The sequence below is a fragment of the Gopherus flavomarginatus genome, chromosome 24 (assembly GCF_025201925.1).
Source record: "Gopherus flavomarginatus isolate rGopFla2 chromosome 24, rGopFla2.mat.asm, whole genome shotgun sequence".
In the NCBI taxonomy this organism is placed as follows: domain Eukaryota; kingdom Metazoa; phylum Chordata; order Testudines; family Testudinidae; genus Gopherus; species Gopherus flavomarginatus.
Window position 1 is genome coordinate 8,602,100 of NC_066640.1, and position 25,315 is coordinate 8,627,414.

Genomic DNA, 25,315 nt, shown 5'->3' on the forward strand with positions numbered 1-25,315 from the left:
GGTCAGGAACAGGAGGGGCTGGGCTGCAAACCTCCCGCCCCAAGCCTGGGACATACCACTCCCCCGCCCCATGGGCACCCCGCCCCCCTCAGTCCCGGTGCTGCCACGCTTGGCAGTGTATAATTCCTGAGACCAAGGCTGCAGTTCAAGCCCAGGCAGCAACAGGTCCTCAATAGGCTCCATGGCAGGGCCCGTAAATAATTTAGGAGGCCACTCAATCTCCTCGCCTAGCAGCTCGCTGGCTGCAGCCGGCTCCGCGGCTAATTAATTTTAATTACCGTCTTTCACTGTTTGGAAATTGGGCAGGTTTGCGGGGGGAGTGTGTGTGCAGGGAGAGGGGGGAATCCAATCCCGGTGAGTTGCAATTAAGGGGAACAAAAAATCCTTGCTGCGCTCAGCGAATGATTTCAAGGAAATTAAAGTGTCATTTAAACCGAGCGTAGAATTACCAGGGCTGAGCGGGGGAAGGGGGCTCGGGGAGGTGGGGGGAGCGGATGGCTTATAAATGCAGCCTCACACGTGAGTGACAGAGACACCGGTAATGATGGGCTCAGCTGTCCACTTCTCCCAGGGAGAATATTCTAGGCCTACTGGTTAGAGCAGAATTCCCATGGCTCTGGGAGGGGAATGTGAGCTAGTGGTTAGAGCAAAGGACTGGGAGCCAGGACTCCTGGGTTCTATTTCTAGCTCTGTTGCAACAGGCATGAGCACGTTGCTCCACTTCTCCCTGGCTTCAATTTCCCCCTCTGTAAAAGCACTGGCCCAGATTCCTTGCCACCATACACTTTGTGGAGTCATCGCCCCCAGGCACTGGGGCCCGGACACTCCCAGGATGCTGTGGGAGCATTTCACACCCTCGGTGGACTGGCACCTCTACCTGCCCAGCTAGAACACCCGGTGTCACTCACAGCTTGGCCGCCCACTCCCTGGTGACATCACTCCATTCCTCAGTGCCTCAGTCTCCCCTTCCCTGAAATGGGGAGGATGGTTCTGACTCACTTCCTGGGGTGGGAGGCTGAGCTGGGGAGTGTCTGTAACACAGCCCACAGTCCTGGCACCTGGCCCTTCCTCACCCCACCCCTTCCTGGGGGGATCAGTTCTGAGGATTAACCGTGGTTCGGTCTGGATCTTATTCCCCCCCATCCTATGGGGCTGGCGAAGGCCAGAGCTGGCACAGGAAGCAGAGTGCCGGGCTCCGAAGAGGAGCTGGCCACTGAACACTGAATTAACAGGTCCCCACGGAGGGGAGGAGAACAAGGCGGCTGCTGCGGAGAAGGCGAGTGCACCGGGAAAGGGCCCAGGTAACGGGGTCGGGTTCCCCTCCCCAGTGGGGAGCTGCTCCAGGAGTTCTGCCACCCAGCATCTTCCCCGCTTCAAATCCCCAGGCCATACTCCCACTTGGGAGCAGAACCCAGGCGTCCGGACTCCCTAGCCGCATCAGGCTACGCTCCTCTGCTGAGGCTGGGAAGAAGATCCAGGAGTCCTGATCCCCAGCCTCCCTGCTCTGACCACTAGACTATGCTCCTCCGCTAGGGACAGAACTAGAACCCAGGAGTCCTGATTCCCAGCCCCCCTGCTCTAATCACTAGGCGATGCAGCTCCTCCTCTGAGGCCGGGGACGGAACCCAGGGCTGGGCTGCATCCCCCAATATTTCTCTCCCTTAAGTACTCATCTGGCTCCTCTGCATTTCTGTGTCTCAGGCCTCGGGCCAATCTGGCCTATGTGTTAATAAAAATCCTGCATGGCAAGGAATTCCATTCGAATTCCTGCAGCCCCAGCCCCTCCTTTGTGCAATTTCAACCCCAGTTCCTTCTGGATCCTACATTTTCCATTAGACAAGTGGGAGCGAGTGACCGGGAAAGCCACAGATGGAGGGGTGGAGGGGAAGGTGGGTCCGTATGAGAACTCACCTCCAATTTATTTCCCTGTCATCCCCTGAGAAACCCTATAATAACAGAACAACGAGGGACGTCGTGCTCCCAAACAATTCCACTCCAGAACCCCGCTCCTAGGGAACCCTACGATAACAAACCAGCGGACGCAGCCCCAGCACTCAGCAACAAGGACAGCCCCAGTGCTGACGACCGACCCTACAATAACAAAACCGTGCTCACAGCCCCAAGCGCTCAGTGGCAACCCTACAATAACAAACAAGTGTCCGCTAACACAGAGCTAACAGGAAACTCTACAAGAGCAAACGAGCAACCAGAAACTTTAAGAACCAACCCAAGGATGAGAAGGGGGATGGGGTGGGGAGCAGGCCGGGAGAGAGATCCAGAGACAATATGCTGCTCATCATCCTTCTCACTATCTGAAGCCCTAATAACATTTATTTTGCTGTTGTTTTTAATTCCTTTTTAATCTTCCCTGCACCAGGTCCTGCCTGGCTGCCGGGCTCTGGGTAGGAAAACGTTCCCTTTAATTTGACACTTCCAACAACTTATTTGTAGTGCAGTAAGATGAAGGCTCCACCGGAGCTCTTGAAAAGACCCCGGGGGCTGGGTGCAAGGATGGAGACTCAAATGAGGGGGGTCAAGGGGGAAGCGAGGACAAAGCTACTGTCGGCGGCTGTGCTGGAGGAGCTCTAGAGAATCGCCCATCACCTGTGCCAGGCCCCGAGCGCCGAGTCGCCCGATCCAGCACCTCGATCGAGCAGCTGCGAGAACATTCAACAGCAGCAAAGCCCCCAGTGCAGCTCCTGCTTGGCGGGACGAGAGAGGTGGCTGGATCAGGGCACACAGGGTTAAGGAGGGAGGCAAACAGCTTTGTGCTGGCACCGGCAGGGCACTGTCCATCTATGGCCCCATCACTGCACATCTGGGCGCCTCAGTCCTCACTGGATTCCCCTTCGGGAGCTGGACAGGGCTATTCTACCCATTATACAGGTGGGGGAAACGAGGCACAGATAGACCAAGGCGCGCCTGCGCTGCAAGCCACAGGTGGAAATGCTAGCTCAAGGGGACATACTCATGCTTGTTTGCATCGCGTCACCGTGCCGAAAATAACTGTGTCGCCGCGGTGGCTGGCTGCCTGATTCGTCTTCTGCATGAGGCCCCAGGCATGGACTCAGGGTGCTTAGCACAGTGTGTGTATGCATGCATGCGCACACGCGTGTGCAAACCTGTCCCTAGCATGAAGCAGGCAGCATTTGGCACACAGCAGTGGCCCCTGCCCCAAGGCCATCATTCTAAACTGACTGGAAACAACGCAGATAACCAAGCAACTCACCAACCAAGCCAAGTGACTGGAACTGCCCTACCAGGGCCCCCCCTCATCCCATCCCCCTCCCCAGCTTTGTCCCAAACTGGCATCAAGAGACGGGGACGTACCTGGCACCAGGGCACAATCAGCCGAGCACTTGTCTACCAAATCCCAGCTCCGAGCGCTGCTGCACTTTGGCTCCAGGCTGCCCCAGCTCAGCCCCATCGCTAGTGGGTTCGGGTGACCAGGAAGCAGCACGCAAGTGGTCACAGGAAAAGCGACAGCTTAATGCTAGGTTGGTAGGTGACCACTGACTTCATCAGCCCAGCTCCTCTCTGAGCTACAAAGACCCCATGGCAATAGCAGCAGCCTTGCCCAAAGCACTGTCCACTGTGGGCCGCCCGGCAGCTCCCGCCTCACACCCGAGATGGTTGCAGTCCAGCAGCGTCATCCTTGCATGCATCAAATTGCAAAACACGGCTATTAATCTGCTGAAAAGGTAGATGCAACTGTAAGACATGCTCATTAACTAGGTCGGGAGGTGGTGGTTGTTATTACGATTAGCCAATGTGTATTATTAACGAGGAGTTCTCCACAACGTCATGCACCGCCAGCCCTTCCCACGCTGCAGCCCCACCAGGCCAGGCCAGCCTCCTCCGGGAGCCAATGCTCGGAGGTCTCCATTCCGGGGCACACCACAGATCTAGAGCTGTATTTCGCAGCCGCCACTTCAAAGGCTTTGAACTTGGCGTCTGCCCCGTGAGCTGTCAGATCCCGTTCCATTACTGACTGGGGGAGCTCACGACAGGGGCTGCAGGGAAATCAAAGCCCCAGACGGGGACATCAGCCAGCGAGGCACGCGGCGCCCGGCTTTGTAATAACTGTGAACGACACTGAGACGAAGGAATCTCATGAGCAAAGGTGGGAAGGGGGAACCTGCAAATGATCTCCTGCGTCTCGGAGGCAATGGACCCCAGAGTCTCGCTCCTTACCCATGGCAAGTCCCGTGCCGCGCCGCCGGACCAGGAGAGCAGCTGGTGTTAATAAATATTATCTTAAGGATCCTGAAGTGCTTGCAGAATTCTGCCCACAGTAATGTAATGACCCGGCTACTGTACCACCCTCCAGTAGGATCTAGCACACTGCCCTCTGCTGGGTGCAATCTGAACTGCTCCACCGTGTGTCATACACCCTATATGGAGAATCTTCCTGAGTTCAAGTGGTCTAATCCCGGCTGTGTGACAGATGGTGAAGATCTCAAAGCAGCTGTGGATGTTCGAGGACACCCAGAAATCATGTCGTCCGTCACTGCAATGCAGCCATCTCTAGGGTATAAAAATGAAAGGAAGGGACAAAAGAAATGGGGACAATCCCCCTAACCATGCCAGGGGCTCCTCAGCTCTGCACAGGGAACAAGCCTGGACAAGGAGATTTTCAAAGGAACAAATAAAATCGGAGCGAGGAACTGGACTGCGCTCTGAAAATCTCCCACTTGGCTTTTGGAGTCTTCTCTGAAAATCACCTATGCAGGGAACTGCCTCTAATCCAATGCATCGACCCAGGGGATGACACTGACCCTGCCAGGCCTTGAACCTGCCGCCTCAGGCGAATAGGTATTTCCAACCGGATGCGAGAAGGCGGAGGTGCTCAGATGGCACAGATAGCTCTGAAACAGGCCAGGTTGCTGGCTGCTAATGCTGCCTGGGAACAAAGGAATATTGTTCTAGGAGTCCAACTGCACAAAGCTGCCTCCCGCCTCCAGCTTTGCTCCTGTGCTGGAAGGTGAGCTGTTTCCTGGCAGGCCTAGAAATAGCTCGTTGCTCTCTGCTAGGAGCCGGAAATCCAGGCTGGAAGGAGCCCTGAGCTGTCACTGATGGCAGTCATTCCTCAGCCCTGCTTGTGCAGACCCCAACTGTGGCTTTCATTAACGACTTCCCATTAGGAATGCCAGGCAACAGAGATGCAGGGACCGAACCTGGGACATTCCACACCAAAAGCCACCAGCCTTGACCTCCTAAGATAAAGGCACAGCTCAACCAGTGGGGAGTAAATAGGGGGCTGTTGCAATGGCTGGGGCCAATGACTACAGGAGACATGGTCACACTCACTAAGCTGGCGTGCAAAGCTTTGCCAAGGTGCATTGCAGAGAGGTGCACCAATGCCAGGTGAGGGTCACGTTGCAGCAGATGCTGCAGCCCCTGTCTGTGCTGCTTTGCACGACTGTTCGTGCCACTGAGTCACATGCTCGAGGTTTCCCAAAAGCACGTGCCTACTCCTTCAATCAGAGAACAAAACTAATACCGTGTGACTCATCCAACCAATCCCATCACTCAATCCCTTGTTTGACCAATCCCCAATATCTCAAATCTGAATATCAAGCCACGGTGTGGAAGAGAGATCTCAGTCCAATACATGTAAAACTATAAGACTCAGGGAAATCACACTCTCTGAAAGGCTAAATCAAGATGGAAATGGTAGAATTATCAATAATGAGGCAAAAAAGGCAGTGGAGTTGGATAAATATTGCTGTTCTCTATTTGGGGGAAAAATACATGATACAGTCTCATCCTGTGGTGAGGATAACACTCTTTCCATTCCACTAGTATCTCCAGGGGATGTTAAACAGAATCTACTAAACTCAGATACTTTTAAATCAGCAGGTCCAAATAACTCCCATCCAAGAGTTATGAAGGAGCTGGCCGAGGAGGTCACTGGCCCATTAAGGCTGATTTTCAATAAGTCCTGGAGCACTTGGGAAGTTCCAGAAGACTGGAAGAAAGCTAAAGTTGGGCCAGTTTTTTTTAAAAAAGGGTAAAAGGGGGGGCCGGGGTAATTATAGGCCTTTCAGCCTGGCATTGATCCCAGGCAAGATAACGGAGTGCTAATCCAAGACTTGATTAATACCAAATTAAAGAAGGGTAGTGTGAGTAAGGTAAATCAACATGGGTTTCCGGAAAATAGATCCCATCAAACTAACTTGTTATCTTTTTTGGATGACATTACAAGTTTAGTTAATAAAGGTAATAGTGTGGTGGTAACACATTTAGACTTCTCTCATGCGCTTGATTTGGTACCTCATGACATTTTGATAGAGTGAAAGAAAATTAACAGGGCACGCATTAAATGGATTAAAAACTGGCTAAATGATAGGTCTCAGAATGTAATTATAAACGGGGAAATGTCACTGAGTGGGCGTGTTTCCAGCGGGGTCCTGCAGGGATTGGTTCTTGGCCTGATGCGATTTAACATTTGTATCAATGAGCTGGAAGAAACCATAAGATTGTCACTGATAAAGTTTGTGGATGATGCAAAAATTGGGTGAGTGGTAAATACTGAAGAGGACCGGTCACTGATCCAGAGTGGTCTGGATCACTTGGCAAACTCAGCACAAGCAAACAGTAAGGGCATTAATACTGCTAAATGTAAACATATACATCCAGGAACAAAGAACGCAGACCACACTTACACGACCGGGGACTCCATCCCGGGGAAGCAGCAACTCTGAAACAGATTTGGGGGTCGTGGTGGAGAATCAGCTGAACATGAGTTCCCAGGGTGACGCTGTGGCCAAAAGAGCTAACGTGATCCTGGAATGCATAAACAGGGGAATCTCGAGTAGGAGCAGAGAGGTGATTTTAGCTTTGTATTTGGCACTGGTGTGACAGCTGCTGGAATCCTGCGTCCAGTCCTGGCGCCCACAATTCAAGAAGGCTGCTGATAAATTGGCGATGGGTCAGAGAAGAGCCACGAGAATGATTAAAGGACTAGAAAACCTGCTTTCTAGTGACAGACTCAAAGAGCTGAAGCTAGCTTAACAAAGAGAAGGTTACGGGGGGAATTGATCACAGTCTATGAGCAACTTCACAGGGAACAAATATTTAACCATGAGCTCTTCAGTTTAGCAGAGAAAGGTCTAACACCATCAATTGGCTGGATGTTGAAACTAGACCAAGTCAGACTGGAAACAACGTGTACATTTTTAATGGTGGGAATAATTAACCATGGGGAACAAGCACCCAGGGTCATGGTGGATTCTCCACCACTGACCATTTTTAAATCAAGGCCGGATGATTCTTCCAAAAGATCTGCTCTGGGAAATCTCACTTCTCTGGCCTGTGTTCTACAGGTCAGACTAGACCAGGGGACTCAAACTCAAATGGCCATGAGGTCCACATAATGACAAGTAGATTGCCCCCAGCTCCGCCCCACCCCACCCCTTCCATGAGGCCCTGCCCCTGCCCTGCCTCTTCCCCGCCCCCATTCCAATCCCTTCCCCAAAGTCCCTACCCCAACTCCGCCCCCTCCCTGCCCCTATTCCAACCCCTTCTCCAAATCCCCGCCCCCACCCCACCTCTTCTCCGCCTCCTCCCTTGAACACGGCTCCCTGCTCCTTCCCCCTCCCTCCTGGGAAGCACTGAGCGCTGCCAAACAGCTGATTGGCGGCGGGAAACGCCTGGAGGTAGGCAGAGAAGTGGGATGCAGCAAGATGGGGGCGGTGGTGCAGGAGGGGAGCTTGGGGGCCGCAGGAAATAACTTGGGGGGGCGGGCCGGGCCGTGGGGAGCTTGGCGGGTCACAGCAAATAACTCCACGGGCCACGTGTTTGAGACCCCTGGACTAGATGATCACCATGCAATCTATGAAATCCTTTCCCAGAAATGATCCATCGGAATTTGCTCAGCCCTCTGGCAGCTAATCCCTTCCCATCCGTACAGTGTCCTGCGAACAGAAACCACTGCCCGCGGGTGCTCAGGCATTGCTGCAGAAGGGGAAGCAGACGCACCCAGTGGAGAGGTGACTTGCCCAAGGTCACGCACTGAGTCAGTGGCAGAGTTTGAGAATCGAACCCAGGAGTCCTGGCTTCCACCCTCTGGCTCTAACAACTCCTCTCTGCTGCCCCCCCCATCATAATTTTTGCGGGGGAGCAATTCTTGTTTTAATTAACCCTTTGAACTCTCTTTAGCACGCTGGCTTTGAAACAGCAGTAGGTTGGGGATGGGCATCAAGCCCCTGGGCCGGGAGGGCTGGGCATGAATTTGGGATGAGGTGGAGGGGAGTTAGGGAGGGTGAAAGGCAGTGGGGGGAGATGTCTACAAAGGGCCCGTGGCTGCCCTGGGAATTAACCCTTTAGTGCCCCGGGAACCAAGTGCTATTGTGTGCTGAGAGAGAGGCCTCCTGGGATGTTTCCTCTGCTCCAAGTGCCTCTTCTGCTTTTATCTGAGCTCCAGTCGTAAGTGGGGTACAGTGGGGGGGCACTGGAGGGACATCCGTGAGCTCCCCACTCTTCCCAGCACACAGGGTAAGGGACAGCAGGGCCGGCGAGACCTCAAAGGAACCCAGCCGGGGGCAGGCTGGGAGGTTGCAAATCAATTATAGCATCACCCCACCCCATACACACAGACGCACAAACCCCAGCCTCCCTTTGCACGCTGATTTCCCACCCACCCCTGCTCCCTTTTCAGCTGCATGGACCATTCCCTGCGAACACTTCAGTGGCAGAGAGAGATCACTGATGCTAAGCTACCAGGTTAAAAAAACATTCAGAGGCTTCAAAGCCTCACCTCTCTTGCCACTTGCCCCACAATATGCTCTTATCTCTGCAGCGGGGGTCTCTCCTCGCTGCCCCAGCTCAGCCTGGCCTTGCGGAGGGCGGGGTGGCGAAGCAGAGGTGCAGTGCTGGCCAAGTGTGTTGATCCAGGCCCAAGTAACAAGGGCAACAAAAAAAATATATATATTGATTCAGGCTTCCGGGGGGAGGAACGGTTCAAAGCGAGCGGACCTTTGAGGAGGATTTCAAAGGGATTGGGAAAGCACAGAGCGGAGATCTGTGCGTGTGCACACGTGTGCTTCACTATCTGTGTGCATGCACGGATCCAGAAATCTTTGTGGGTCTGCAGTGTGAGCGTGTGCGATCTGCAGAGGGGTGCAAGTGTGTACATGCCTTGTTTTGTTATTTAGGTGTGGATGCATATACCTGGGAGTCTTTGTGGGAGTGTGGTCTGCCGGGGGGGTTGTGCACACAAATATATATGTTTCGCATGCGCTCGTCTGTGTATCATTGTGTGTGTATTTGTGTGACTTGCAAGGATATGTATCTGTGTCCTGCATGCGCCTGTGTATCGGTGTCCCTGTGCGTGCTTAGCCATGGGGCTTTGAGGATGGATTGCATGTATGTCTGTGATTTACAGGGGTGTGGAGCATCCCTGTGTATGCTGTAGTCAGCAGCTGCACGGATTGCACACGGATGCATGTGGGAGCAGTGGGTCATTCAGAATCAAGGCTTTATTCAATGAGTTTCACCTCCGGTTCTGCCTGCAAACTGATCACCACGGTCCCAAATTTATTTGTCAGTCAAAATTCACCACACACTCATTCTGGGGCTGCAGGGCAGCGACTTTGCTGATCTGATCTCTTCACTGACCCGACAGGCAGGTCGCATGGCATCGCCTTGCTGCCCCCGACTGGATGAACAAAGCGCCTTGAATTCGGAAGCAGGTGCAAACCTCTCGTGATCTGCCAACGACGACCTGCCTGCTAATAAAAGATGCTCGCTCCACACCGGCTCCTGCACATTGCTAGAAAGCGAAAGCAGGGCTTTGGGGGCAGGGGAGAGGGAGTTTGTTACAAAATTCAGATGACCGGTCAGGCCCAATTTCACTTGGCTGCTGTGTGCGATGCGTGTGTGGCGGTGTGCGTTGTGTGGCTGTGCGGTGTACGCGAGTGTGTCTCTGGGTGCGTAGGGGGACCTGTACTGAATTAAGCGGGAGTCCGGTGAGTGGTGCATGCCGTGGCCTCACCGTGTGTAGTATCCATGTGTTTGTGGTGTTGTGCCGGGCGTGTCTGCAGGAGCACGGCTGTGGGTGTGCAGGTGCATGCGTGCATATGATGTGCACATGTCTCTGTGTGTGTGGGGGGGGGATGTGTGCAGTTTGAGGGCATGTGTCTCTCTCTGGGGGCAGGTGGGTGGACAAACACGGCAGAAAAATGAGCCCAATACTGCAAACTAGAAGTGAGGGGTGGGAGACAGCCAGGGGAGCAGAGCATTCTGGGACAGCTCCTCCTCTCCATGTACAGGGATTAACGTGCAGCTCCCAGCGCATGGAGATGAGAATATACCCCCGGGCTAGGCAGGCCTTGGAGGATCTGTCTGTCACAGTCGGGAATGGGAATGCTGGGGATTGGGGTGCTGGGGGACGGGGAGATGGATAGACAGATGAAGGGGGCTGGTTTGACTGGGGGGGAGCGGACAGCAATGGGGGGGGTGAGAGGGCAGATGGGGGGGCTGGTTTGACTAGGGGGGAGCGGACAGTGATGGAGGGTGAGAGGGCAGATGTAGAGCTGGTTTGACTGGGGGGAGCGGACAGTGATGGGGGTGAGAGGGCAGATGTAGAGCTGGTTTGACTGAGGGGAGCGGACAGTGATGGGGGGTGAGAGGGCAGATGCGGGGGCTGGTTTGACGGGGGAGCGGACAGTGATGGGGGGTGAGAGGGCAGATGCAGGGGCTGGTTTGACAGGGGAGCGGACAGTGATGGGGGTTAGAGGGCAGATGCGGGGGCTGGTTTGATGGGGGAGCGGACAGTGATGGGGGGTGAGAGGGCAGATGAGGGCTGGTTTGACTGGGGGGAGCGGAGAGTGATGGGGGTGAGAGGGCAGATGTAGGGCTGGTTTGACTAGGGGGAGCAGACAGTGATGCGGGGTGAGACGGCAGATGGGGGACTGGTTTGACTAGGGGGGAGTGGACAGTGATGGGGGGTGAGGGCAGATGTAGAGCTGGTTTGACTGGGGGGAGCAGACAGTGATGGGAGTGATAGGGCAGACAGGGGGCTGGTTTGACTGGGGGGCAGTGGACAGTGATGGGGGTGAGAGGGCAGGTGGGGGGCTGGTTTGACTGGGGGGGAGCGGACAGTGATGGGGGTGAGAGGGCAGGTGGGGGCTGGTTTGACTAGGGGGGAGTGGACAGTGATGGGGGTGAGAGGGCAGATGAGGGCTGGTTTGACTGGGGGGAGCGGAGAGTGATGGGGGTGAGAGGGCAGATGTAGGGCTGGTTTGACTAGGGGGAGCAGACAGTGATGCGGGGTGAGACGGCAGATGGGGGACTGGTTTGACTAGGGGGGAGTGGACAGTGATGGGGGGTGAGGGCAGATGTAGAGCTGGTTTGACTGGGGGGAGCAGACAGTGATGGGAGTGATAGGGCAGACAGGGGGCTGGTTTGACTGGGGGGCAGTGGACAGTGATGGGGGTGAGAGGGCAGGTGGGGGGCTGGTTTGCCTGGGGGGCAGCGGACAGTGATGGGGGTGAGAGGGCAGGTGGGGGCTGGTTTGCCGTGGGGGGCAGCGGATAGCGTTGGAGGGTTGGCTGGCTTTGATGTTCAGGCACATGCAAGTGGGTGGATGGTGGTTTGAGGGAGTGGACGGACGGGGCTGGTTTAGGGGGTGAGCTCTGGAGGGGGATCTGGGGAGCCGAGGGGACTGAGGACCGTGCTGCTTTTGGGCTTACATTTGCCAGGCCGGTTCCCTCTGGCCTGGACGCGGGGGCTGCTCCCCTGGCAGGCTGGGCCCTGGGCGGTCACGGGTCTATTCGCAGGACTGACCTCATCCTTCCAAGTCAGAGCATTCCCCTTGGAGGTGACCCGAAGGATATTACACAGCGCTGCAGCAGGCACTCCCATGCGGCAGGACGGGGGCCAGCCGGCCTGCCCAGTTCGGAGCTCCTCCCTTCTGACCCACACTTATTAACCTGCTGCCTCTTCAGCCCTACCCCCACCCTCGCCGGCCTCTGGGTGCAGTTGGGCTGATCTGCACCAGTTGGGGATCTGGCCCCGGAACAAAAAACAATCAGAAGAGCTGGACCTCTGGGGCAGAGGTGTTTGCAACAAATAGACTCCCGGGTCTGAGCACAGAGGGGGGCGTGGTGCCCATGGAAGGGGGTCTCACGGAGTCAGTTCCACCTGTCGAGACTCCCCTCTGAATTTGGCCCGTGGAGCAAAGCGTCTGGTATCCAGATCTGATGACCCCACTTGGACCAAATTCAAGGGTCGGGGCAGCTCTTTCCAGCATTGGCCACAGAGCACGCTGGGGGCCTGGCGTTAGCAGCCCTAGACTCAGCCTTGGGCGGTGAGCTCCCGTACCAGAGTGGTGCCCGCTCCATCGAAGCGCCGGAGAACGCCCTGGAGGGAGGAATCCTGCCCTGGTAGGGAGATCCTGCAGGGCTCCCCTATCACTGATTCCAGCTCCCAACTTCCCACTCCAATCTACCAGGAAGAGAGACAAACCCATTCACAACCACTCGTCTTCTCCATCAATGAGCCTCAGTCGTGGCCCGCAGCGAGCGCCCTGGCAGAGAGAGGCGAGTTTGCCCGCTCGCTTCTCGGCCTCGCCGCTATTGCCAAGGTGGCTTTGGTGTGTCACTGACACACATCCCCCAGGAACTGAACCGGGTCCTCCAGCCTCCTGTCCCATGGGTTGCTCCGGCCAACGAGTGCACCGGTTACCCAACAGTAACCATCCCTGAGAACTACCGGCTTAGAACGCAGCCTCTGCCGGGCCAACAGCTCAAGATCAGGGGTGCATGCACGTGTGTGCAGGCTTTATGGTGCATCATGGGAAATGTAGTCTTTTTTTAGGTCACGCCTACTCCCTGAAGTGGAGAGGATCCCATTGTGCCTCATGGCACCATCTTCCGCCCTAAGGCAACCAGCATGGGACATCAAACACCTGTTTGGGATGGTCTATAAGACTTAGTACTGCCTTGAGTGCAGGGGACTGGAGTAGACGACCTCTCGAGGTCCCTTACAGTCCTGATGCTACAATCAGTGCTGGGCGGACCCCTCCTGCCTACAAGAACAAAGAGTTCCAGGCCTGGTAGCGGCTACCAAAGGCACAGGCAGCGCCGCGGCGTGGGAGCTGGGAACTGGGACCTAGTGGCTATTCCTGAGGGTGGGAGGTGTTTTCGTGGCTTGCTGGCCACGGGCTGGCCTGGCATGTCCTTGTTCCCAGGACAGAAGAAAGATTTCTAATCACCCCAGGCTCACAGCCTCCCAAATCGTCTTCTTAACACTTTCTAATTTACCGGCACTTTATCTCGACGTCCCCCGGCAGAGAGATGATGAATGGGGCTGATCATAAAAAAGAGTTATGTTCCCACCGCTTGAAACTGGAGTGGGATTTGCTGCTTCCTCCGACGGAGCCAGGCTGCTGGGGCTACACCGCCAATCCCCTTCCCCTGGAGGGCATGTCCTGCCTCCCTGGCCTCCGACGGTACCCACCTCATCCTCACCTGCCCTGCTGAAGAAGAGCCAGCCAGATGTTCCCTGGCCAAATGCAAAGGTGCATTGGATCCCTCCCTCCAATCCCAGCGTGGGATTCTCCTGCTGCCCATAAGCCAAGGACACGTCACCCCGTCCTCAGAAGGAGAGGACCGGGGGATGGGAAATGCTCATGGCCAGCGGAGACCTGACACGGAGATTTTAATGGAACTTTCCAAAACAATTTCCCCTCCCTATCCTCCCCCCCCATCCTCAATTTCAGCATCATCTTCTGGTCAGGGCAGGAGAGCGGGTGTCAAGAGACCCGGGTTCTATTCCCAGCTCTGCTCCTGAGTGATCTTGGGCCACGTGGTTTTGCCGTTCCGTGCCTCAGTTTCCCCATCTGTCACATAGAGGTAATGAGACTGGCTCGCCTTTGTAACATGCTCTGATGACGCCTGATCATGTCCCACTCAGTCTCTGTTTCCAGACTAAAGAGACTGAGCTCATTCAAACACAGCCATCTGAGCCAGGTCAAGTTTGGCCACTGCTTATTGTACTAAGGCGAGCGTTAGGCGCCCAATTCCCTTTGGAAAATCAGTGGGATTTGGGCACTTAACTCCTTTGCATCCTTGTAAAATCCTAGTCCAAGTCCCCTAGAGATGGGGCCCCGCTATCCAACCCCCAGATGCAAATGCTGCTGAATAGAGGCAGAGAGGGAGCAATGTTTGGAGGACACATTCGAATTCTTTGGAGACCACCTCTAGTTCCCTGCCAGGCTAGCGTGTCTGGGCAGGGTTGAGTAAATCCCCTTCCTCGGTTCCCAGGAGTCAGGGGAGGAGGCCTGGATACAAACCCGCCCTCAGTCCCATCACCCAAAACGAGTTCCCCCCCTCCCCAAAGGCAAAAATTATTTTCCAGCAGAGTTATAAACCCAGTGAAAGGACAAAGGAGGGAAATAGACATCAAAGCCCGACAAGATCCGAGTTCCTCAGGAGCCTGGCCACGGAACAGCAGCCCACGGATTGCCACGCACCTGGCCTGCCAGGGCGAGCAATCCTCCCTGCTGGTGGCTAGGAGCCCCCCTCCACCCCCCTGATTGCACAGCTCTGCCAGGTGACACCTATCCTGGGCACCTGCCCAGGACGCAACTCAAGGAAACATCCATGGTGCGGCCCAGCCGAGGTCACCAGTGGGGCCGTCTGGCCTGAGATTATCCATGTCGGTGCATTACAAACGGCAGAAGCACCAGATCAGCCGTGGTGCATCAAAACGCCAGCCCTGCTGCCTCCATCTATGCCCAGAGCTCAAGAGCAAACATGACTCATCCACGAGGGCTCCCAGGCACCCTGGCTGGAATGCCCTCCTGACCCGGGTCACCCAGGCACATGTCTGCCCTCTGAGAGCAAGGCCAGAGCCGGACGGGACTCGAGGAGCCGCTCGGGCGGCAGGCAGCCAGCAGGACAGACGAGGCAGAGCTGAAGCTGCACTCGGGCTGTCCTGCCAAAGAAGCGGCTAAACCTGTCTGGCGGCAGCACCGCGGAGACGCTAGCGCAGCCGCCGGGGAGAGAAACGCCAGACCCGGGGCTGTGGAGCCTGTGTGGGAGAAGGAGGCAGGATGCAGTTGGGAAACACTTCGCACTCACAGGCCCAAGAAAACACCCTGAAAGCTGAGAGCGGCTGAGATGCTCCAGGGGAGATGGAGCGGCTGGAGGAGTGATAGTACGATGGGCATCTCTTTGCCGCTCACACCCCCTATCTTGGCCCCAACCTGCGTCTACTCCTTAAGAGACATCTGATCTGCCACAGCAACCAAGTTCCTCCCTCCCTGCTCCCCTGCAAAAAGCCTGCCCAGCCTCCTTGGGCTTCTAGGACATGCAGCCTGGGAGCTGCGCTCCACCAGGAACCCATGCCAGCTCCCATCTCTGCCACCAGCTCTCCAGGAAATGGGGGGCTCTCGTCAGCATCCACTTCCCTTCAGCGGGAGAAGGCTCCGCCAGGCTCCCACAGGCCGGCAGAGACATGCAGAAAGAGACAAGGGGGGGTTATTTTGCTTTTTTAATTTTACAAAATTGTAATTAAATAGAGAGTGAAATCCTGTTAGCTCAATCAAGCCCCGCTGGGAGTTCACTCTACTTCAGACAAGCTTCTTTCTCCCCCTCCCTTTACTAAGAGAATCAAAATTGTATTATCAATTGGCTCTGGTGCCGGCACACGCAGCATCTGCAAAGTTAGGGCTTGCTCCAAAGCCCACAGAAGTCATTAGCCGAAGCAGCGTGGCCTAGTGGAATGAGTGCAGAGCTAACCCTCTAGAGACCTGGATTCTATTATCCCTGGCTCTGCAGGGTGACACGGCCAAGTCATTTCCCCTCTCTGTGCCTCAGTTTCCCCCGCTCACTTTGGGGGCAAGGACTGGCTCTTGCTGTGTGTGTACAGAGCCTGGCACATTGGGGCCCGGACCTCAGCTGGACCACCTTGACACTACATACTATAATTAAGTCAATGGAAAGATTCTCAGGCAGGACTGGGATCAGTCTCTGTGGCAGAACGCACACAAGCAGTGGGGCAGGGTGAGCCGGGAGGTGCCACTGACTGATCCGATCCCTGGGACGCGGCTTCCCCGTGCTGGGCCTCTGGGTCCCCATCTGAGGAATGAAGATAACAATACTCAAAAGCACCTGGAGCTGTAGATCACCCACCTATTAGCATTAATTCATGCCAACGAGTGTTTCAGAAGCGATATCAGGCGTCAGGGTTTAAGCTGATCTCTAGCTATTGGGGATCAAGATGGGATCTAATGTGTGTGTGTGTGTGGCAGGGGGGAATGTCGGGTTATCTCACTTCCACTCCTCGGGGGGTTCGTACACTTTCCTCTGAAGCATCAGCTGCTGGCCGCTGCCAGAGACCGGATAATGGGCTGGACGGATCTGGGGCATTGGCAGACTGGATCAGGCCTAGGAATGAGAAGCTCCACCCCCACCCAAATAGCACCCAGCTCCACAAAAAGACCCACCAAGATCTATCAGGTGATAGGGGAAGTAAGGTGCTCCTCCCTGCGAGGAAGGCTGGGAAAAATCTATTAAACACAATGGCCAGATTCTGCCCCCTCATTCATGCCCAGTGGCACCTGATTTCAGTGGCACTGCTTCTGGCGTAAGTTACCACTACTTTCGTCTAGCCCTCTCTCTGTCACGTCCTACACTTCTTCCTTCCCTGCCTCTGTTTCTTTAAAAAACAAACAAACAAAAACCCACTAGGGAAATTAAATTACAAAAACTCCGTCAAATGCTCTCCAGGCAGGAAATGAATGAGTTAAACATCCTCGCTCAGCAATGCAGTGCATCTGTAGTCTTTTTGATTCCTGCGTTTCTTTACTAGTGTTTATGTTGATGAACGCATGCCGTATGCTATGGAAGAGGCAGGAGACGCAGTGACTAAGCTGAGACTCCCAGGAGGAGAGTTACTTTTGCCTTGCCAGACTCCAGAGAGTTGTCATTATTAGCAGCACGTGTAGAGCTCAGGGTCCCGCTGTGCAAGGTGCTGCACGTGCCCGGAGCGAGAGCCAGCCCCTGCCCCGAAAAGCTAACCATCTAAACAGATAACACAGAGGGTGGGCGAAAGGAAGTCGGGGGTAAAATTCACATTGCCTTTAATAAGTACAGAACTCCACCTTCAGTGACTTGCCTGACGTCACGCACAGGGGGCTGCGACTGAACTGGGAACCAGATCCCAGTCTCCTGAGTACAGCCTAGTGCCTCATCCGTTAGCCCAGCCTTCCTCTGTCAGCAGTAATTTCATGAGCATAAGTCCCCCCCCCGACCCATGCTCCTTTAAAAACATAAGCCTACAACTTGAGAGGTATTTAGGCTCCTAACTCTTACAGGAACTGGGCCTTAAGATACGTTTTCGGCCTGGTTTCTAACCTCGGTAACATGCACGTGATGGTCCTGGATGCACAGCTGTTCCATTGGGTTGCACAGATACCCACTGGGGAGCACAGTCTCGTGTTCGTGCAGATACCAGTGTGCGTAAAGTGCACGTGCAAACAGCAGAGGTTGGTTTCAAAATTTGCCTCTTAAACTGGACTCATCAAAATGACTCGAAGATACGCTGTGTTGGAAAAATCCTGCCCTGGCATGGAGGAGGCACAAGCGACCTCGTTCTGTCCCTATCCACTGCCTAGATATACGCATCTGTATCCAGCGATTGCTACATCAAATTTTATATACGCCAGTATCATTAATTACACAAACCACAAGGCCAGCTGATAACATTAAGCCAAGGAACATCAGAGAATTTAGCACTAAGGCAGCAATTCTTTATTCACTCTTCGGCAGCCTAGGCAAAGCTGGCTCCCCCCGAAACCAGAGCTCCCACAAGTCTCCGAGGGGCAGAACCTCGGCCGGCGTAAATGGACATAATGACATTAACCTCAACGAGGCCTCATTGATCGGGAGTTTTCTTTCAGGCTCTGAGTCAGGGCAGCACTTAAGCAGGAGTGTAACTTTTGGGGTGCGGCAGATTCTCTTTCGCTTGCAGCCTTTCGATCCAGCCCTTCCTGGGTTTCCAAAAGACAAGCTCTCGCTCTGCCCGAAGTTATGGGCTTTGACTGACGCAGGAATCGTTCTCTGGCCTGCATGAATGCAGGAGGCTCGGGCTAGATCCACATTATGGTACCTTTTGGCCTGAAAAAAATCTATGCTCTCCCATGGATTTCAATCCCTCAGGAATGCGTAGAGGCTGTCCTGAACAGAGGCCTTAGATTGTGCATGACACCCCCCCCCCTCCAAGGTGGGGATTGTCTCTTCTGTGTCTGTACAGCCCCTTGCACAATTGGGGAATTTGGTCGTGCCCATCAGATAAAAACTTTCACAACTAGTAATAAACTTGCCCCTCACCACCTTAAACTGGACTGCAGTGGGAGCAGCCTTCCCCACCACCCCGGCCAGGAAAGCATTCGTCTGCCATCGCTAGGGGTTATGCACAGATCCTGCCCCAAGAGAAAAGCACCAGGCACCCCTGTCCTTGCATTACAGCGGAGCACACGAGCGTGGAGTCCTTCAGCCCTGCTTCTGAATTGCTCGGGGTTTGAATTCGTTAATTTCCCATTGTTTATCTGAACGGCAGGGCGGAAGGAAGACGTATTTACAAGCGGCTCCCTGGTTGACATGGGAGCTGGGCTCCAGGCAGCGTGGGTGGAGGAGAAAAGACCAGTCCTCTCTCCAGCGTCTGTGGGCTCAGGGCAAGGCATCCCGACCCATGGCAGCTCCCGCCCGGATCCCAAGCCGGAGGAGCTGCAGCACGAGGGCAATAAACTGCTTCTTGGAGTTTAACAGGCAGGCCTTGAAAATACCTGGAGCAAATGGGAGCCTCATCCTGCGAGGCCTGGCTCGTGGGAGCAGCCCTTCCTCCCCCGAATTGCTCCAGTTGCTTCAATGAGGCCCTGGCTTGTGGGATCAGGCCCTGTGACCCAGCAGGACTCCCACGGGCACTTGGGAGGCGCACAATGAGCAACCAATCCAGCTGGCCTTTTGAAAACAGATTCCCCTTGGTTCTCCACTCACCCCCCTAAGCGAAGAGGGGTGAAGCTTGGGCCTCTCCAGGCCAGTGAGTGCCAGGGGGCAGCATCAGCAGGTCTCCCCACTTTGTGCTCCCCAGCACGTGCGGCTAGATTAGAGGACATCCTGAGCAGGTGCCCTGGGGACAAAGGGGATCTATGCTCCCCCTTTGCCTCTCAAGGAGATGTGATCGTTGCTGTGGTAGCTGAATGCTGTCTCCCAGCTCCAGCTCATCCATGCCAGCCCGAGCGGGCAATCAACAGAAGAGACAGACACATGCTAGATTAGCCCGAGGGGCAGGTACGGGGATGCAAGAGTGACAGAGTCAGAGGGGTATGTGGGGGAGGACAGAGACAGACCAGAGGGGCACGTGCCTGGAGGGTGGACGTGTGCACCCAAATTCAACAGCGTCCGACCGGGAACGCTGGGAAGTTTCTCGGGTTTCTCGGCAGCCCCCCTTCTTTGGGAGGAAAGCCTCAGCGCCAGATCCCCAAGCTCCCTTTCCAAGTAGATCGCGTTTGGCCCAGACGCCAGCCAACTCTTGCAACGCTGCATATTAATGAGCCTCCCCTCCCCCAGCCCCCATTCTGCGCATCACTCACACAACGGCCAGAGCCACGGAAGGAAGAAAGTGGCCAAATAACAGCAAGGTGGGCAGAGACCTTCGCTATTTCATTCGTAAAAATATTCCCCATGCTAGCTGCAGGGGACGGCCCCTCCAAGCAAGATCCTGCTCATTTTCAGTGACCTCAACTCCCACAGCCCCCAGGGCGATCCTGGATTGTCCGAACCGCCTCTAGAGGGTGACAGAGTCTTACTGGATGTTTGCTTGTGGCAGCAGGTGTCACAGTCAGTAATAAGGGGTCCTGTGCTGCCCAGGTACCAGGTCCCTCTCCCTGTGCCCTCCCGTCCCCAGCTTCCCAAAGGACCGACAGCCGCAGGGTGAAGGTGGAAGCAGGAGGCATGCGTTGATCACTAGTGACCCACGGGCGCTGCCGATGGCCGGCCAGGGAGTCCAATCCTCCTGCCCGACCGTAGGAAACTGAGTTTGAGACCGACTCAGGTCAGCAGCCTGCTCAGAGGTGGAAGTCCCCAGTTAGTTTGGCTCTGAAGCAGCAGGGCCGCCCAGAGGATTCAGGGAGTCTGGGGTCTTTGGTGGCTGGTGGCCCCTGTCGCCGAATTGCTGCCGAAGACCTGGCACTTCGGTGGCGGGTCCTGGGGCAGAAGAACCCCCCACCGTGGGTCTTTGGGGCACTTCGGCGGTGGGTCCCAGAGCAGAAAGACCCCCTGCCGCCGAATTGCTACCAAAGACCCGGAGTGGAAGAAGCTCTGGAGGCCCCGTGAGAGTTTTCCGGGGCCCCTGGAGTGAGTGAAGGACCTCACTCCAGGGCCCGGGGCAAATTGCCCCTTTTGCCCCCCACTCTGGATGGCCCTGCGAAGCAGTGTCCATAAGCCAGCGGGGTTGGAATAGCGCACTCAAGGCTGGGTTCCCGCAAAGCAGCCAGCTTCTTTATGGCCGGAGTGTGCCTGAAAGTGCCATAAAAAACACACACATATGGTGACCTTTCCAAACGGCCGGGAAAACTGCAGGGCCAAGACAACTCGTGCAGCCGGTTTGCAAACATTGCCATTAAGGTCGGCCCAAACAGCAGCAGGCTATAAACCCTGCGACAGCCAGCTCTCCAAAAGCCATTGACCCCGAACCCGGGTGAGATCCTGCTCACAGAACTGCACAAAGCCAAGCAGCTCTGTCCAAGGCGGGTTCCATGGTGCCTGTGGTCACAGCATCCAAGTCTGAACTCATCTGCGAGCTGGTACCTGCAGCGCTCTGAGCCAGGGCAAAGTTTCCCAGCTGCCTTCAGTAAAGTGCTGCCTTTGCAGGGATGGGGCAGGGAAGGGGAGTCCATCCCCCCATATTTTCCCAGCCTCGAACCTCTATAAACACCGCCAATTCTCCCCCTCTCCATAGCAACCCAATGAATACCGCCCCCTATCTCAAGATGCCCCCTGAAATACTCTATTTTCTCCGTTCCATAATCTCCCACCCCCCATCTTCTCTGTTACGAGGCAGCCTTCCCTGCAGCATTGCTACCCCACGGCACAGCCCTCCGGCACATGACTCGCCTCTGCCCAGACACCACCCGCACGCTGCAAAAGAATCCGGATCGGCAGCTAAGACAACTTGGGAGCCCCCTGGTTCTGACCCTTTGATCCATCAATCACTGGCAGATGGTGATGACAGAGCCCTAAGTTTGGTTATTCCAGGGGGACGGCATCCCACCAATCAGAATGGGGCGAAATTTGGGGGCAAGCTGTGGGCCAGCATCTCGGACAACTGCATGTTATATCCACACGGCTCTGCATCACTCAGCCAAGGGGCAGCCTGCCTCCCCCACACCCCGCACAGTACCTTCTCCATCGGAAGGGCCCGATCCGGCAGGCAACTGAGCACCCTCGCCCACTTCAGTGGGGACTGGCAGGACTGGGCCCCTCATTCACAAGCACGACCCGATTTCAAATTAAAAGCACAAAGAAAAAACAAAAACGACCCAATGTCCTCAAGACCCCCCTCCTCCCAACTGCACAGGCTGCAGGTGAAGGGCCCGTGTTTATAATTTAAAGGGATAGCGCCATCATCATGGCAGCTACTGGGTGCTAAGCGGTTGAAAATCCGCCCTCTAGCGTCATGTCGCCCATGTCCTAAATTTAGGTTCAAAATACTAGGCGACGGGGCTGAGGGGTGTGTGAAGGAGATTTAGATGGCAACTATTTTATTAGCATTAACAATATTTATTCCTATGGTCATTCCAATGAAAACTGGGTCTTGGAGTCCTGCATTCCCCTTATGCCATAGGATAGGAACCAGAGGTGAAATGGACAATGGGTTAAAATTCTTCATAATTATTCACAGGGCAGGCTACAGCACGAGCTCTCCACAGCCAGCGGAGAGCCTCTGTAGCTCCATCTCCAGCAGCCGAAGGGCCTGGCCCAGAAAGTGAAACTAAGCGAACACCTTGGAGAGGGGGAAAGCCCAGCACAAAAAGCCCGGCCTGCCTTTGTCTGTCTGATATCCTCTCCCGAGGTCTCTGCGGAACTCTTACTGGTGACGCAGATCAGAAAAGTTTTGTTCTGATGGAATTTTCACCCGGACAGTGTCCTTGCCCAGCGTCGGTATTCATCATCCGTTAATAACACTTGGCTAGACGAAAAGCGCCTCTGGAAGAGCACTCTCAAGGGGCTCTGGTCTCGTTAGCAGCTGGGTAAAGCGGGGCAGTGTGAGCGAGTGGACAGCCCATGGCGAGTTGGCTCAGGAGACCTGGGCTCTCGGCTGTGTGACCTTGGGCAGGTCGCCCTGTGCCTCAGTTTCCCCTCCTGCCCTTGTCCATTTAGACTGTAAACTCACAGGTTGACGGACTGTATCTGAACAGAACCAAGCACAAGAAAGGCCTGATCTCAGCAGAGACCCCTAGGCGCTACCGCTATACCAACAGCCCCATTCTACAGACAAGCAGACTGAGGTGCAGAGAAGGGCCGTGAAGTGGCCACGGTCACGCAGAGAGAACAATGACAGATCTGAGAACAGAACCTAGGTCCCCCCGCTTCCCCATCCGGAGCACTCCACTGACCCACTGGGCCACACTGCCTGCCAGGATGTTCAGGGCAGTACAGGACTCTGGAGACCTTAAGTGCTTAATGAAACTGCAGAGAGATGAGCAATCACCTCCTTGCTCCAGGCCAGGCTCCGCGTCCCGCTGCTACAACGCTGCTTCTGCGGGCTCCGGGCACGGCCCTCTGACTGCCCCACTTCCCCATCCCCAAGCCAACCGCTCCTGCTCCCTGGGAGCCGGGAGAACCTGGTCTGCAAGGCAGAGCCGGCGTGCTCTGTGCGAGCCCCACATGGGAGCACTAACAGGCCCTGCCGCTCCGATGTCATGAGTGGCTCCAGATCCCACGGCTGCCTCTCTATTGATTCCCCCATTACGTGGAGAGGGGCGGGGGTACTGCCCCAGCTGCTTAGCCCTGTCCTCAGCCACATGCCAGGCGGCACTCAGGTCCCTGCCCCTGTCCCCCACCCCTGACTGTGACTGTCCTCAAAGCTGCCCCTGACAGCAGTAAGCAGGAGGGGCTCAACATTAGCACAGATGTCAGGCCAATGGAAAACCAGCCAGGAGGACCTCTGCGGGCCCGATCCTGCGCTGAGTGCCTTTGTTTCTCAGAGCCCTTATCCAGCACCCTGCAGGATGGGCCCCCTCACGAGGAGCAGGAACGCAGGTGGGCTATCTTTAGCATACCAGCATCAGGGAGTTCACAGGACCGGGCGAAGGCAGCTGATGCCCAGCACCGAACCATGAATGCCTGGTGGACTGACATCTAGTGGGGCTCCCCCTGCCGAACCCCCACCCGCTCCAGTAAATCGAAGGGCCCAGCCCCCTGTGTTTAAAAGCATTCAACTCCCCTGCTGTTGGCTCCTTTCATGCCAATAATCCTAATCCTCAACAGGAATGTCATAAAGCAGGACCCACAGCCAGGCAGACACCTTCCCTGCAGCTGCAGGGTCCGGAGGCCACCCAGCACCCGGAGGCAGAGGTAACCCGCATGGCTGGGGAACGGAGCCTTCCCCCCACCTCGCCCCTCATCGAGGGCAGGGCCAACCTTTCCGGTGGTGGCAAATCTCAGATCCGGACAGAGCGGGAGCTCCCTTCGCATGGCTCCCTGGGGTGGGGGCACTGTCACCCTTTCTGCCCCACCCCGTCTCTATGGCGGGGCCCCCGGCAGCCCTCCCCAGCTCACCCATGTGCTGGATTCTGGGTCAGTGCCCTGTGCCCGGTTCCAGCCCAGGCAGGTTCTGCCCGACAGCCTGGGGGCTGCACCCCAAGTGAAGGGCAGGTCCCCCCTCAACTCCAGCCGGTTACCAAGGGGCTTGTGGCAGCACAAAACAAACCCAGGCAGCACTGCCTGGTACCTCGTCCACCTCGCCCCCATCCAGCCCCCTGCAGAACAGTTCCAGCTGGGGGGGGTCCTCACCGCTTCTGCCCCTCCCCCTTTGTAACAGCCCCCCCCCGTACCCACCAGCTGCTGGGAAATGCCAGCCCCCCGGCGGGGGGGCAGAGCCAGTGACCCTTCAAGGTTCCCCTCTGCATTGGAGCCCGTAACAAAAGCTCGCTGCAGGCTCTCCCCCTCCCGCCCCCCAGCTCTGATGGGGAAGGCAGGGGCTGCTCGCTGACTACAAAAAGGCATGTTGCTGCCGGGGCAGAGGATAACCCCCCCCCCAGAATAAAATCGCCCCCCACCCCGCCGGCACCACCACCACGCGCCCCCTGCCCTGGGCTGCCCCCCCACAAACGGACCCGGGAGGCGGCGATCGCCGGCCGAGAGCCGCAAAGTTTGCAGGGCTCCCGGGGGAAAAGCCCCTCCATCAAGGCAATGCCCCCCCCCAGCAGCGCCCGGCGCCTTTACCTACCGTGCCGGCGGCTCCCGGGAGCCAGGCTGGAGCTGTCTGCAGCGTGCAACTCGGAGCGGCTCTTTCCTTTAAGGGGCGGCGCTCCTCCTGCTCCCCCTCACACCTGTCCCTGCCTCGCACCCGCCTGGCATCCTGGCCACGCATCCAGCAGCGCCCGGGAGCCCGGGCGCAGAGACCCACACCAGGCGGGGGGGGGGTCCCCCGACAAATCCCCCCCGTGCAATGCAGCTCCCCGCCAGCTGTGCGCATGCAAACCCCGGCACCCCCCTCCCCTGGGCCAGGAGGGGGGCTGGGAACAGCTGCAGCCAGGGGCTCCTGCCGGCGGGGGGGGAGGAGAGCTCCTGCTACCCCCCCACCCCTCCCTGCTGCCTTTGTCAGCCTGCGGGGGGGGAGGGCTAGCGGGGGGCGGAGAGCGGGTCTCTTCCCCCCTCTCCCCCGGCGCTGTCTGTATCTGCTGGCTCCGGCCCCTGCGTTATCTGGAGCGCGCACATTGCAGGCTGCATCTACCCCTGCGCCGCAGCTCCAGCCCGCACCCAGCCCGGCGGGCTCCAGGCAAGAGCAGGGCTGGATTCCGGCGCTCCTGCCCGGAGCTGGAGCGTGAGGGGGACCCGCTTGGCGTGGGGGGGGGGGGGAGGGGGCAGAGAGGCTCCGAGCGGGCGGGGGAAGATTTGAAGGCCGGGTGGGGCTCGTTCCTTGCCAGCCCAGCAAAGGGTGTGGGGTGGGGGGTTGGTTTTAGGCCAGAGTAGGCGAGGACTCCAGTTCCCAAATCGCTGCCCCGCTGCGTGCCTCAGTTTCCCCCATCCGCAGCATCAGGAGAACTCTTTCTTTGCCTGCCCTGTCCCCAAGGACTGGA

The 25,315-nt window shown here is 56.4% G+C and overlaps 1 protein-coding gene across 1 annotated transcript in view; it reads right to left on the reverse strand.

Annotated features, from left to right (window-relative positions):
- The window catches only part of SEMA6B (semaphorin 6B), a 91,233-nt gene extending 66,295 nt beyond the window's left edge, over window positions 1-24,938 (reverse strand). The window contains exon 1 of the mRNA XM_050934180.1: window positions 24,463-24,938. The gene's annotated coding sequence lies outside the window, so the exon portion shown is untranslated. The remainder of the gene's footprint in view (window positions 1-24,462) is intronic.
- Window positions 24,939-25,315: the final 377 nt, after the last annotated feature.